The 13528-nt window shown below is 37.2% G+C and overlaps 1 non-coding gene across 1 annotated transcript; it reads right to left on the bottom strand.

Annotated features, from left to right (window-relative positions):
• Positions 1-1473: 1473 nt before the first annotated feature.
• On the bottom strand, positions 1474-1546 carry Trnar-ccu (transfer RNA arginine (anticodon CCU)). Its single transcript has one exon. It is a non-coding gene; the product is annotated as a tRNA-Arg (tRNA).
• Positions 1547-13528: the final 11982 nt, after the last annotated feature.

Raw genomic sequence — 13528 nt, 5'->3', positions numbered from 1 at the left:
TTAGGAGGCCGATGCCTTATCCATTAGGCCACGGAGGCGTAGTTTTAAAAGATATATCTTTGATTATACTGTAAAAGGAGAAAGAGTTTGAAATGAGGCTATTGATCGGAAACAAGGAAAAACGGTTATTCTAAAGAATCCATAATTTCACAACATGAGAAAAATTTTGAAACGCATAAAGAAACAGTGTTGGTAAATTATCAATAAATGTCTTTCTAAAAAATGCTTCGAGAATTACTTTCGAAACCGAACATGGTTGTTTTCGGGATAGGATTCCTTTAACAACACAGATAAAGAGGTTAGATTGGGAGTAATTCATATGACTTGAGCACCTCCGACGGGATTCGGACTCGCAATCCCCGGCTTAGGAGGCCGATGCTTTATCCACTAGGCCACGGTCGCATAGTTTTAAAAGATATCTTTTTGATTATACTATGAAAAGGGAAATATTTTGAAATGAGGCTATTGATCGGAAGCACGGACACCCGGTTATTCCGAAACATTCATTATTTCGCAATATAAAGCAAATTTCGAAACGCATCAAGTATTACTCTCAAAACGGAACATGGTTGTTTTCGTGATAGGATACCTTTAACGACACAGATAAAGAGGTTACATCTGGAGTAATTCATATGAGTTGAGCACCTCCGACGCGACTCGGACCTGCAATTCCCTGCTTAGGAGGCAGATGCCTTATCCATTAGGCCACGGAGGCATGGTTTTAAAAGATACGTTTTGATTATGCTATAAAAAGAGAAAGAGTTTAAAATGACGCTATTGATCGGAAACAAGGATAAACGGCTATTCCGAAACTTTCATTATTTCGTAACATGAGACAAATTTCGAAACGCATAAAGAAACAGTTTTGGTAAGTGATAAATAAATGTATTTCTCAAGAATGCTTCAAGTATTACTTTTAAAACAGATCATGGTTTTTTATGGGACAGGATGCCTTTAACGACACAGATAAGGAAGATAGGTTTTAAGTATTTTAGTAAATGATAGGTAAATGTATTTCTCAGTAATTACTTTCGAAGCAGATCATGGTTGTTTTCGGGACAGGATGCCTTTAACGACATAGATAAAGAGGTTAGATTTTGAGTAATTCATATGACTTGAGCACCTCCAACGGAACTCGGATCCGCAATCCCCGGATTAGGAGGCCGATGCCTTATCCATTAGGCCAGGGAGGCATAGTTTTGAAAGATATGTTTTTTATTATACTATAAAAAGAGAAAGAGCTTGAAATGAGGCTATTGATCCGAAACAAGGATAAACGGTTATTCTAAAGTATCTATAATTTCACAACATGAGACAAATTTTGAAGCGCATCAAAAAACAGTTTTGGCAAATGATAAATGAATGTATTTCTCTAGTATTTCTTTCGAAACGGATCATGGTTGTTTTCGGGACAGGATGCTGTTAACGACACAGATAAAGAGGATAGGTTTTAAGTAATTCATATGAGTTGAGCACCTCCGACGGGACTCAAACCCGTAATCCCCGGCTTAGGAGGCCGATGCCTTATCCATTAGGCCACGGAGGCATAGTTTTAAAAGATATGTCTTTGATTATACTGTAAAAGGAGAAAGAGTTTGAAATGAGGCTATTGATCGGAAACAAGGAAAAACGGTTATTCTAAAGAATCCATAATTTCACAACATGAGAAAAATTTTGAAACGCATAAAGAAACATTGTTGGTAAATTATCAATAAATGTCTTTCTAAAAAATGCTTCGAGAATTACTTTCGAAACCGAACATGGTTGTTTTCGGGATAGGATTCCTTTAACAACACAGATAAAGAGGTTAGATTGGGAGTAATTCATATGACTTGAGCACCTCCGACGGGATTCGGACTCGCAATCCCCGGCTTAGGAGGCCGATGCTTTATCCACTAGGCCACGGTCGCATAGTTTTAAAAGATATCTTTTTGATTATACTATGAAAAGGGAAATATTTTGAAATGAGGCTATTGATCGGAAGCACGGACACCCGGTTATTCCGAAACATTCATTATTTCGCAATATAAAGCAAATTTCGAAACGCATCAAGTATTACTCTCAAAACGGAACATGGTTGTTTTCGTGATAGGATACCTTTAACGACACAGATAAAGAGGTTACATCTGGAGTAATTCATATGAGTTGAGCACCTCCGACGCGACTCGGACCTGCAATTCCCTGCTTAGGAGGCCGATGCCTTATCCATTAGGCCACGGAGGCATGGTTTTAAAAGATACGCTTTGATTATGCTATAAAAAGAGAAAGAGTTTAAAATGACGCTATTGATCGGAAACAAGGATAAACGGCTATTCCGAAACTTTCATTATTTCGTAACATGAGACAAATTTCGAAGCGCATAAAGAAACAGTTTTGGTAAGTGTTAAATAAATGTATTTCTCAAGAATGCTTCAAGTATTACTTTTAAAACAGATCATGGTTTTTTATGGGACAGGATGCCTTTAACGACACAGATAAGGAAGATAGGTTTTAAGTATTTTAGTAAATGATAGGTAAATGTATTTCTCAGTAATTACTTTCGAAGCAGATCATGGTTGTTTTCGGGACAGGATGCCTTTAACGACATAGATAAAGAGGTTAGATTTTGAGTAATTCATATGACTTGAGCACCTCCAACGGAACTCGGATCCGCAATCCCCGGATTAGGAGGCCGATGCCTTATCCATTAGGCCAGGGAGGCATAGTTTTGAAAGATATGTTTTTTATTATACTATAAAAAGAGAAAGAGCTTGAAATGAGGCTATTGATCCGAAACAAGGATAAACGGTTATTCTAAAGTATCTATAATTTCACAACATGAGACAAATTTTGAAGCGCATCAAAAAACAGTTTTGGCAAATGATAAATGAATGTATTTCTCTAGTATTTCTTTCGAAACGGATCATGGTTGTTTTCGGGACAGGATGCCGTTAACGACACAGATAAAGAGGATAGGTTTTAAGTAATTCATATGAGTTGAGCACCTCCGACAGGACACAAACCCGTAATCCCCGGCTTAGGAGGCCGATGCCTTATCCATTAGGCCACGGAGGCATAGTTTTAAAAGATATGTCTTTGATTATACTGTAAAAGGAGAAAGAGTTTGAAATGAGGCTATTGATCGGAAACAAGGAAAAACGGTTATTCTAAAGAATCCATAATTTCACAACATGAGAAAAATTTTGAAACGCATAAAGAAACAGTGTTGGTAAATTATCAATAAATGTCTTTCTAAAAAATGCTTCGAGAATTACTTTCGAAACAGAACATGGTTGTTTTCGGGATAGGATTCCTTTAACAACACAGATAAAGAGGTTAGATTGGGAGTAATTCATATGACTTGAGCACCTCCGACGGGATTCAGACTCGCAATCCCCGGCTTAGGAGGCCGATGCTTTATCCACTAGGCCACGGTGGCATAGTTTTAAAAGATATCTTTTTGATTATACTATGAAAAGGGAAATAGTTTGAAATGAGGCTATTGATCGGAAGCACGGACACCCGGTTATTCCGAAACATTCATTATTTCGCAAAATAAAACAAATTTCGAAACGCATAAAGTATTACTTTCAAAACGGAACATGGTTGTTTTCGTGATAGGATACCTTTAACGACACAGATAAAGAGGTTAGATCTGGAGTAATTCATATGAGTTGAGCACCTCCGACGCGACTCGGACCTGCAATTCCCTGCTTAGGAGGCCGATGCCTTATCCATTAGGCCACGGAGGCATAGTTTTAAAAGATACGTTTTGATTATGCTATAAAAAGAGAAAGAGTTTAAAATGACGCTATTGATCGGAAACAAGGATAAACGGCTATTCCGAAACTTTCATTATTTCGTAACATGAGACAAATTTCGAAGCGCATAAAGAAACAGTTTTGGTAAGTGATAAATAAATGTATTTCTCAAGAATGCTTCAAGCATTACTTTCAAAACAGATCATGGTTCTTTATGGGACAGGATGCCTTTAACGACACAGATAAGGAAGATAGGTTTTAAAGGTACTGTCCGATTAAAAATCAACTAAAATTTTGACAAAAAATTCTTATTTGGAACTAATTTCTATAAAATAATTAAATAATTATTTGTTTTCTTTCCTTACACCAACTGAACAATATCTCATTCTTGTTTACAAAAAAGCATGCGGTCTCTCGCTTCGATTGTTTATATGGATGGCGGATGATAGGCACTAAAGCGAGGCTGAAATAATATGTCGCGTGTGACGTATTTACCTGGAGCGCGCCGAACTGCCCAAAATAGATAAAACGTGGTCCAGGGCTGATATTTTATTATATGTTTAAAAATTATGGTAATTTTACCCCCTGAATTGTGAAAGACCGCTTTTTATGAATTATTCATATGGAATTAAAAAATCGAAGGCAAGAGATGTGTCTAGACCTTAAGGTAAACACACACTGTGCTAATTCTGTACGAACCTAAGTAAGAAGCTTTCGCTAATAAAACTTGAAGTTCAATATGACTTTAGCCTTAGGGTTGCATAGTTGTTTCAGCTACTCTAAAGACAACCAATCAATAATTAAAAATTAGTTTCCTCTTCACTAGATGTCCCGCCACAGAGAGATTAGACTCAGATCGCACATTCAGTAAGGTTGAGAGGCAGAATAATGTCGTGGTGCGCTGTTGTGAATTCCACTAACAACAGTCGAAAAAAACAGGATAAAATTTTTTTTTGCTGCTCAAGGATCCAAAAAAAAATCTTCCGTATAAGGAAAAACCAAAAGTCAGAGAAATATCTGAACGGAGGAAAGAAAAGGATGTTAAGGAGGTGAGTAGGGGCTGGTAACTAGGTGGTCGTTCGAAACTCTCTGTCATGGAGTGCCACCAAAGATGGTCACAGCGTACTCTTCAATAAAACCACCGCTCGGAATTCTTCGTGTTCCGTAATACATTTTTTATCTGAAAAATATTACAATATTACTCAATCACACTCGCATCTAAGAATTACTCATGAAGGAGTAGAAACTTTTATACCATGTAATTAAAAATATTTAATAGAGTCCAGTCTTTTTCAGGAGAGGCGTGCGATCGCACGCGCACGCCCTGGCACACGCCTAAATCGTTTCAGGCGTGTGATTAATCGCACGCCTGAAAAATAAATATGGAGTTTTCAAAATCAACCTATAAAATCCATTTTGTCGCGTGCGATGTAGCGTGCGATGGCAGCCCTCGAAATAATTTTTGGACAGTCGTCAGACAAAACGTCCGATAGATTTCCGTATTGGTCGGACACTTTTAGATCTCAGAAATTATTGAATAGTCCTGGTCCTTTTAATCCACGAGCAAGCCTATTCATAGCCAACCTGACCATCCTAGCTAATTCACCGACTCCTGACTTAGTTAAAAGAACTACGTAGACATAAATCTCTTTTGCCTGGCCCCTTCGTCGTTGGTAACCAGGTCTTACACAAGAAATCCAGCCATGCGGTTCTTAACTAATGCGGAGGTGAACGCCGACGGAGCACGGATGAAGCAAGTCTGCAAAACTGCACTTACAGGCGGAATAGACATTTTATCATGGATTTAATTGTAGATAATTTCTTCATTTGACAAAATAATTGGAAACCATAGCAGGTCCGAATTTAATGGATTTTTTCTTTATGCCTGTAAAACCGAAACCCACGGGCGGTATAAATTTTTTTCTGTAAAAATTTTGTTAAAGTGTAGCTGAACTTTTTGAATGAATTTTGAAGTTTTATTTAAGCCACGTGGATAAAGATTTTTTTTTAATTTGAAAACAAAGCATATTTTTGCCTATTTGCTTGTGAAAAATAAACAATAAATATAAAAATGACAGTATAGTCATGCATACTATTTCGGACATGTAGAAAAGGAAGTTAAGATTGAGAGAGTCGCTATACCAGTAGACGCTCGATCATCGTGTTTGGGGTTCACGATTTAAAACGTCCCCCACTTTTCTACCGCAAAATGAATGCGCAACAAAAATAACCTCGGAGCCCGTATCGCAGGCGTAACATTCTTTGCACGTGCGTTTTACATCGCACGCGTTACTTGATTTACACGTGCGAATCATCGCACACCTACTCAAATATTCCTGAAAAAGACTGAGAGTCTGTCTCGTGACAGCAAAAACATTCTACACTTCAGAGGGCATCCTCTCACATTTAGGAGTAGGTGCAACAAGGTTTCCAATGTTATGTTCGTCTACGTCTTGAAAAGTCGGAACTAGCTCATCATTCGCTGTTCTTTCCGGCTCGAATTGAAATCCTAGAACCTGCAAATTATTTTCATTTATTGCTATCTTCATGAAGAACTTTTTTAATCAAAGGAAAAAAAATATAAATAAACATTTAGTCGTTCGATGCGCAAGTCGGGGGGGGGTTCGCCTAATAAGAAGTCAGGTAACTACGTCACAAGCAAAAATGTGCTGAATAATGAATTGACCCAGTCCTTTTGCCGCGTTTGAAAGTTCGTGAAGATGGTAGGCTAGTGCAGCAAGATCAAAACAAACAAACGATGGTGCTAAGTATTGGATAAATCTTTGTTGTTTAAGAGTGCAATCTTCGTTATTTTTGATACTTAATAAAACAAAAGAAAAGATATTGTTTTTTAATCGGACAGTACCTTTAAGTATTTTGGTAAATGATAGGTAAATGTATTTCTCAAGTATTACTTTCGAAACAAATCATGGTTGTTTTCGGGACAGGATGCCTTTAACGACATAGATAAAGAGGTTAGATTTTGAGTAATTCATATGACTTGAGCACCTCCAACGGAACTCGGACCCGCAATCCCCGGATTAGGAGGCCGATGCCTTATCCATTAGGCCAGGGAGGCATAGTTTTAAAAGATATGTCTTTGATTATACTGTAAAAGAAGAAAGAGTTTGAAATGAGGCTATTGATCGGAAACAATGATAAACGGTTATTCTAAAGTATCCATAATTTCACAACATGGACAAATTTTGAAACGCATAAAGAAACAGTGTTGGTAAATGATCAATAAATGTCTTTCTGAAAAATGCTTCGAGAATTACTTTCGAAACAGAACAAGGTTGTTTTCGGGATAGGATTCCTATAACAACACAGATAAAGAGGTTAGATTTTGAGTAATTCATATGAGTTGAGTACCTCCGACGCGACTCGGACCTGCTATCCCCTGCTTAAAAGCCGATGCCCTATCCATAGGCCCGGGACGCTTCGTTTTAAATGTATATTTTCAATTATATTACAAGAACAAGAGCTAACAAAATCGCAATTGATCAGAAGCAAGGATAAGCCTTTATTCTAAGGTATTCATGATTTCAGAAGATGAGACAAATTTCGAAAGGTGGAAAAGAAGCGGCGTTGGTAGATGATCAATAAGAGCCATTGTCAAGATTGTCTCAGTGCCTAAACAGAAGTTGGCCGTTTACAGGGCAGGACGTCTTCAATTTTACACATAAGGAGTGTTGAAATTGAGTAATTTACATGACTTGAGCACCTCCGACGGAACTCGAACCCGCAATCCCTGGCTTAGGAGGCCGATGCCTTATCCATTAGGCCACGGTGGCATAGTTTTAAAAGATTTGTTTTGATTATGGTATAAAAAGAGTAAGAGTTTGAAATGACGCTATTGATCGGAAACAAGGATAAACGGCTATTCCGAAACATTCATTATTTCGCAAAAATAAGACAAATTTCGAAACGCATAAAGAAACAGTGTTGGTAAATTATCAATAAATGTCTTTCACAAGAATGCTTCGAGAATTACTTTCGAAACAGAAAATGGTTGTTTTCGGCATAGAATACCTTTAACAACACAGATAAAGAGGTTAGATTTTGAGTAATTCATATGACTTGAGCACCTCTGACGGGACTCGGACCAGCAATCCCCGGATTAGGAGGCCGATGCCTTATCCATTAGGCCAGGGAGGCATAGTTTTAAAAGATATGTTTTTTATTATACTGTAAAAAGAGAAAGAGCTTGAAATGAGGCTATTGATCCGAAACAAGGATAAACGGTTATTCTAAAGTATCCATAATTTCACAACATGGGACAAACTTCGAAGCGCATCAAGAAACAGTTTTGGTAAATGATAAATAAATGTATTTCTCTAGTATTATTTTCGAAACAGAACATGGTTGTTTTCGTGATAGGATACCTTTAAGGACACAGATAAAGAGGATAGGTTTTTAGTAATTCATATGAGTTGAGCATCTCCGACGGGACTCGGACCCTCAATCCCCGGATTAGGAGGCCGATGCCTTATCCATTAGGCCAGGGAGGCATAGTTTTAAAAGATATGTTTTTTATTATACTATAAAAAGAGAAAGAGCTTGAAATAAGGCTATTGATCGGAAACAAGGATAAACGGCTATTCCGAAACATTCATTATTTCGTAACATGAGACAAATTTCGAAGCGCATAAAGAAACAGTTTTGGTGAGTGATAAATAAATGTATTTCTCAAGAATGCTTCAAGTATTACTTTTAAAACAGATCATGGTTCTTTATGGGACAGGATGCCTTTAACGACACAGATAAAGAAGATAGGTTTTAAGTATTTTGGTAAATGATAGGTAAATGTATTTCTCAAGTATTACTTTCGAAACAAATCATGGTTGTTTTCGGGACAGGATGCCTTTAACGACATAGATAAAGAGGTTAGATTTTGAGTAATTCATATGACTTGAGCACCTCCAACGGAACTCGGATACGCAATCCCCGGATTAGGAGGCCGATGCCTTATCCATTAGGCCAGGGAGGCATAGTTTTGAAAGATATGTTTTTTGTTATACTATAAAAAGAGAAAGAGTTTGAAATGAGGCTATTGATCCGAAACAAGGATAAACGGTTATTCTAAAGTATCCATAATTTCACAACATGAGACAAATTTTGAAGCGCATCAAAAAACAGTTTTGGCAAATGATAAATGAATGTATTTCTCTAGTATTTCTTTCAAAACAAATCATGGTTGTTTTCGTGATAGGATACCTTTAACGACACAGATAAAGAGGTTAGATTTTGAGTAATTCATATGAGTTGAGCACCTCCGACGCGACTCGGACCTGCTATCCCCTGCTTAAGAGCCGATGCCCTATCCATTAGGCCACGGACGCTTCGTTTTAAATGTATATTTTCAATTATATTACAAGAACGAAAGCTAACAAAATCGCAATTGATCAGAAGCAAGGATAAGCCTTTATTCTAAGGTATTCATGATTTCAGAAGATGAGACAAATTTCGAAAGGTGCAAAAGAAGCGGCGTTGGTAGATGATCAATAAGAGCCATTGTCAAGATTGTCTCAGTGCCTAAACAGAAGTTGGCCGTTTACAGGACAGGACGTCTTCAATTTTACACATAAGGAGTGTTGAAATTGAGTAATTTACATGACTTGAGCACCTCCGACGGAATTCGAACCCGCAATCCCTGGCTTAGGAGGCCGATGCCTTATCCATTAGGCCACGGTGGCATAGTTTTAAAAGATTTGTTTTGATTATGGTATAAAAGAGAAAGAGTTTGAAATGACGCTATTGATCGGAAACAAGGATAAACGGCTATTCCGAAACATTCATTATTTCGCAAAAATAAGACAAATTTCGAAACGCATAAAGAAACAGTGTTGGTAAATTATCAATAAATGTCTTTCACAAGAATGCTTCGAGAATTACTTTCGAAACAGAAAATGGTTGTTTTCGGGATAGGATACCTTTAAGGACACAGATAAAGAGGATAGGTTTTAAGTAATTCATATGAGTTGAGCATCTCCAACGGAACTCGGATACGCAATCCCCGGATTAGGAGGCCGATGCCTTATCCATTAGGCCAGGGAGGCATAGTTTTGAAAGATATGTTTTTTGTTATACTATAAAAAGAGAAAGAGTTTGAAATGAGGCTATTGATCCGAAACAAGGATAAACGGTTATTCTAAAGTATCCATAATTTCACAACATGAGACAAATTTTGAAGCGCATCAAAAAACAGTTTTGGCAAATGATAAATGAATGTATTTCTCTAGTATTTCTTTCAAAACAAATCATGGTTGTTTTCGTGATAGGATACCTTTAACGACACAGATAAAGAGGTTAGATTTTGAGTAATTCATATGAGTTGAGCACCTCCGACGCGACTCGGACCTGCTATCCCCTGCTTAAGAGCCGATGCCCTATCCATTAGGCCACGGACGCTTCGTTTTAAATGTATATTTTCAATTATATTACAAGAACAAAAGCTAACAAAATCGCAATTGATCAGAAGCAAGGATAAGCCTTTATTCTAAGGTATTCATGATTTCAGAAGATGAGACAAATTTCGAAAGGTGCAAAAGAAGCGGCGTTGGTAGATGATCAATAAGAGCCATTGTCAAGATTGTCTCAGTGCCTAAACAGAAGTTGGCCGTTTACAGGACAGGACGTTTTCAATTTTACACATAAGGAGTGTTGAAATTGAGTAATTTACATGACTTGAGCACCTCCAACGGAATTCGAACCCGCAATCCCTGGCTTAGGAGGCCGATGCCTTATCCATTAGGCCACGGTGGCATAGTTTTAAAAGATTTGTTTTGATTATGGTATAAAAGAGAAAGAGTTTGAAATGACGCTATTGATCGGAAACAAGGATAAACGGCTATTCCGAAACATTCATTATTTTGCAAAAATAAGACAAATTTCGAAACGCATAAAGAAACAGTGTTGGTAAATTATCAATAAATTTCTTTCACAAGAATGCTTCGAGAATTACTTTCGAAACAGAAAATGGTTGTTTTCGGGATAGGATACCTTTAAGGACACAGATAAAGAGGATAGGTTTTAAGTAATTCATATGAGTTGAGCTCCTCCGACGGGACTCGGACCCGCAATCCCCGGCTTAGGAGGCCGATGCCTTATCCATTAGGCCAGGGAGGCATAATTTTAAATGATATGTTTTTTATTATACTGTAAAAAGAGAAAGAGCTTGAAATGAATCTATTGATCCGAAACAAGGATAAACGGTTATTCTAAAGTATCCATAATTTCACAACATGAGACAAACTTCGAAGCGCATCAAGAAACAATTTTGGTAAGTGATAAATAAATGTATTTCTCATGAATGCTTCAAGTATTACTATCAAAATAGATCATGGTTCTTTATGGGAAAGGACGCCTTTAACGACGCAGATAAGGAAGATAGGTTTTAAGTATTTTGGTAAATGATAGGTAAATGTATTTCTCAGTAATTACTTTCGAAACAGATCATGGTTGTTTTCGGGACAGGATGCCTTTAACGACATAGATAAAGAGGTTAGATTTTGAGTAATTCATATGACTTGAGCACCTCTGACGGGACTCGGACCAGCAATCCCCGGATTAGGAGGCCGATGCCTTATCCATTAGGCCAGGGAGGCATAGTTTTAAAAGATATGTATTTTATTATACTGTAAAAAGAGAAAGAGCTTGAAATGAATCTATTGATCCGAAACAAGGATAAATGGTTATTCTAAAGTATCCATAATTTCACAACATGAGACAAATTTTGAAGCGCATCAAGAAACAGTTTTGGCAAATGATAAATGAATGTATTTCTCTAGTATTTCTTTCGAAACAGATCATGGTTGTTTTCGGGACAGGATGCCGTTAACGACATAGATAAAGAGGTTAGATTTTGAGTAATTCATATGACTTGAGCACCTGTGACGGGACTCGGTCTCGCAATCCGCGGCTTAGGAGGCCGATGCTTTATCCATTAGGCCACGGTGGCATAGTTTTAAAAGATATGTTTTTGATTATACTATGAAAAGGGAAAGAGTTTGAAATGAGGCTATTGATCGGAAACAAGGAAAAACGGTTATTCTAAAGAATCCATAATTTCACAACATGAGAAAAATTTTGAAACGCATAAAGAAACAGTGTTGGTAAATTATCAATAAATGTCTTTCTAAAGAATGCTTCGAGAATTACTTTCGAAACAGAACATGGTTGTTTTCGGGACAGGATGCCTTTAACGACATAGATAAAGAGGTTAGATTTTGAGTAATTCATATGACTTGAGCACCTGTGACGGGACTCGGACTCGCAATCCCCGGCTTAGGAGGCCGATGCTTTATCCATTAGGCCACGGTGGCATAGTTTTAAAAGATATGTTTTTGATTATACTATGAAAAGGGAAAGAGTTTGAAATGAGGCTATTGATCGGAAACAAGGAAAAACGGTTATTCTAAAGAATCCATAATTTCACAACATGAGACAAATTTTGAAACGCATAAAGAAACAGTTTTGGTAAGTGATAAATAAATGTATTTCTCAAGAATGCTTCAAGTATTTCTTTTAAAACAAATCATGGTTCTTTTCGTGACAGGATGCCTTTAACGACACAGATAAAGAGGATAGGTTTTAAGTAATTTGGTAAATGATAAATTAATGTATTTCTCAAGTATTACTTTCGAAACAAATCATGGTTGTTTTCGTGATAGGATACCTTTAACTACAGAGATAAAGAGGTTAGATTTTGAGTAATTCATATGAGTTGAGCACCTCCGACGCGACTCGGACCTGCAATTCCCTGCTTAAGAGCCGATGCCCTATCCATTAGGCCACGGACGCTTCGTTTTAAATGTACATTTTCAATTATATTACAAGAACAAGAGCTAACAAAATCTCAATTGATCAGAAGCAGAATAAGACTTTATTCTAAGGTATTCATGATTTCAGAAGATGAGACAAATTTCGAAAGGTGCAAAAGAAGCGGCGTTGGTAGATAATCAATAAGAGCCATTGTCAAGATTGTCTCAGTGCCTAAACAGAAGTTGGCCGTTTACAGGACAGGACGTCTTCAATTTTACACATAAAGAGTGTTGAAATTGAGTAATTTACATGACTTGAGCACCTCCGACGGAATTCGAACCCGCAATCCCTGGCTTAGGAGGCCGATGCCTTATCCCTTAGGCCACGGTGGCATAGTTTTAAAAGATATGTCTTTGATTATACTGTAAAAGGAGAAAGAGTTTGAAATGAGGCTATTGATCCGAAACAAGTATAAACGGTTATTCTAAAGTATCCATAATTTCGCAACATGATACAAACTTCGAAGCGCATCAAGAAACAGTTTTGGTTAATGATAAATAAATGTATTTCTCTAGTATTATTTTCGAAACAGAACATGGTTGTTTTCGTGATAGGATACCTTTAAGGACACAGATAAAGAGGATAGGTTTTAAGTAATTCATATGAGTTGAGCTCCTCCGACGGGACTCGGACTCGCAATCCCCGGCTTAGGAGGCCGATGCCTTATCCATTAGGCCAGGGAGGCATAGTTTTAAAAGATATGTTTTTTATTATACTGTAAAAAGAGAAAGAGCTTGAAATGAATCTATTGATCCGAAACAAGGATAAACGGTTATTCTAAAGTATCCATAATTTCACAACATGAGACAAATTTTGAAGCGCATCAAGAAACAGTTTTGGCAAATGATAAATGAATGTATTTCTCTATTATTTCTTTCGAAACAGATCATGGTTGTTTTCGGGACAGGATGCCGTTAACGACACAGATAAAGAGGATAGGTTTTAAGTAATTCATATGAGTTGAG

This window comes from Hydractinia symbiolongicarpus, chromosome 2, assembly GCF_029227915.1.
Source record: "Hydractinia symbiolongicarpus strain clone_291-10 chromosome 2, HSymV2.1, whole genome shotgun sequence".
NCBI lineage: Eukaryota > Metazoa > Cnidaria > Hydrozoa > Anthoathecata > Hydractiniidae > Hydractinia > Hydractinia symbiolongicarpus.
Note: the sequence above shows the minus strand (reverse complement) of the source record. Positions and strands in the feature narration are given on the sequence as shown.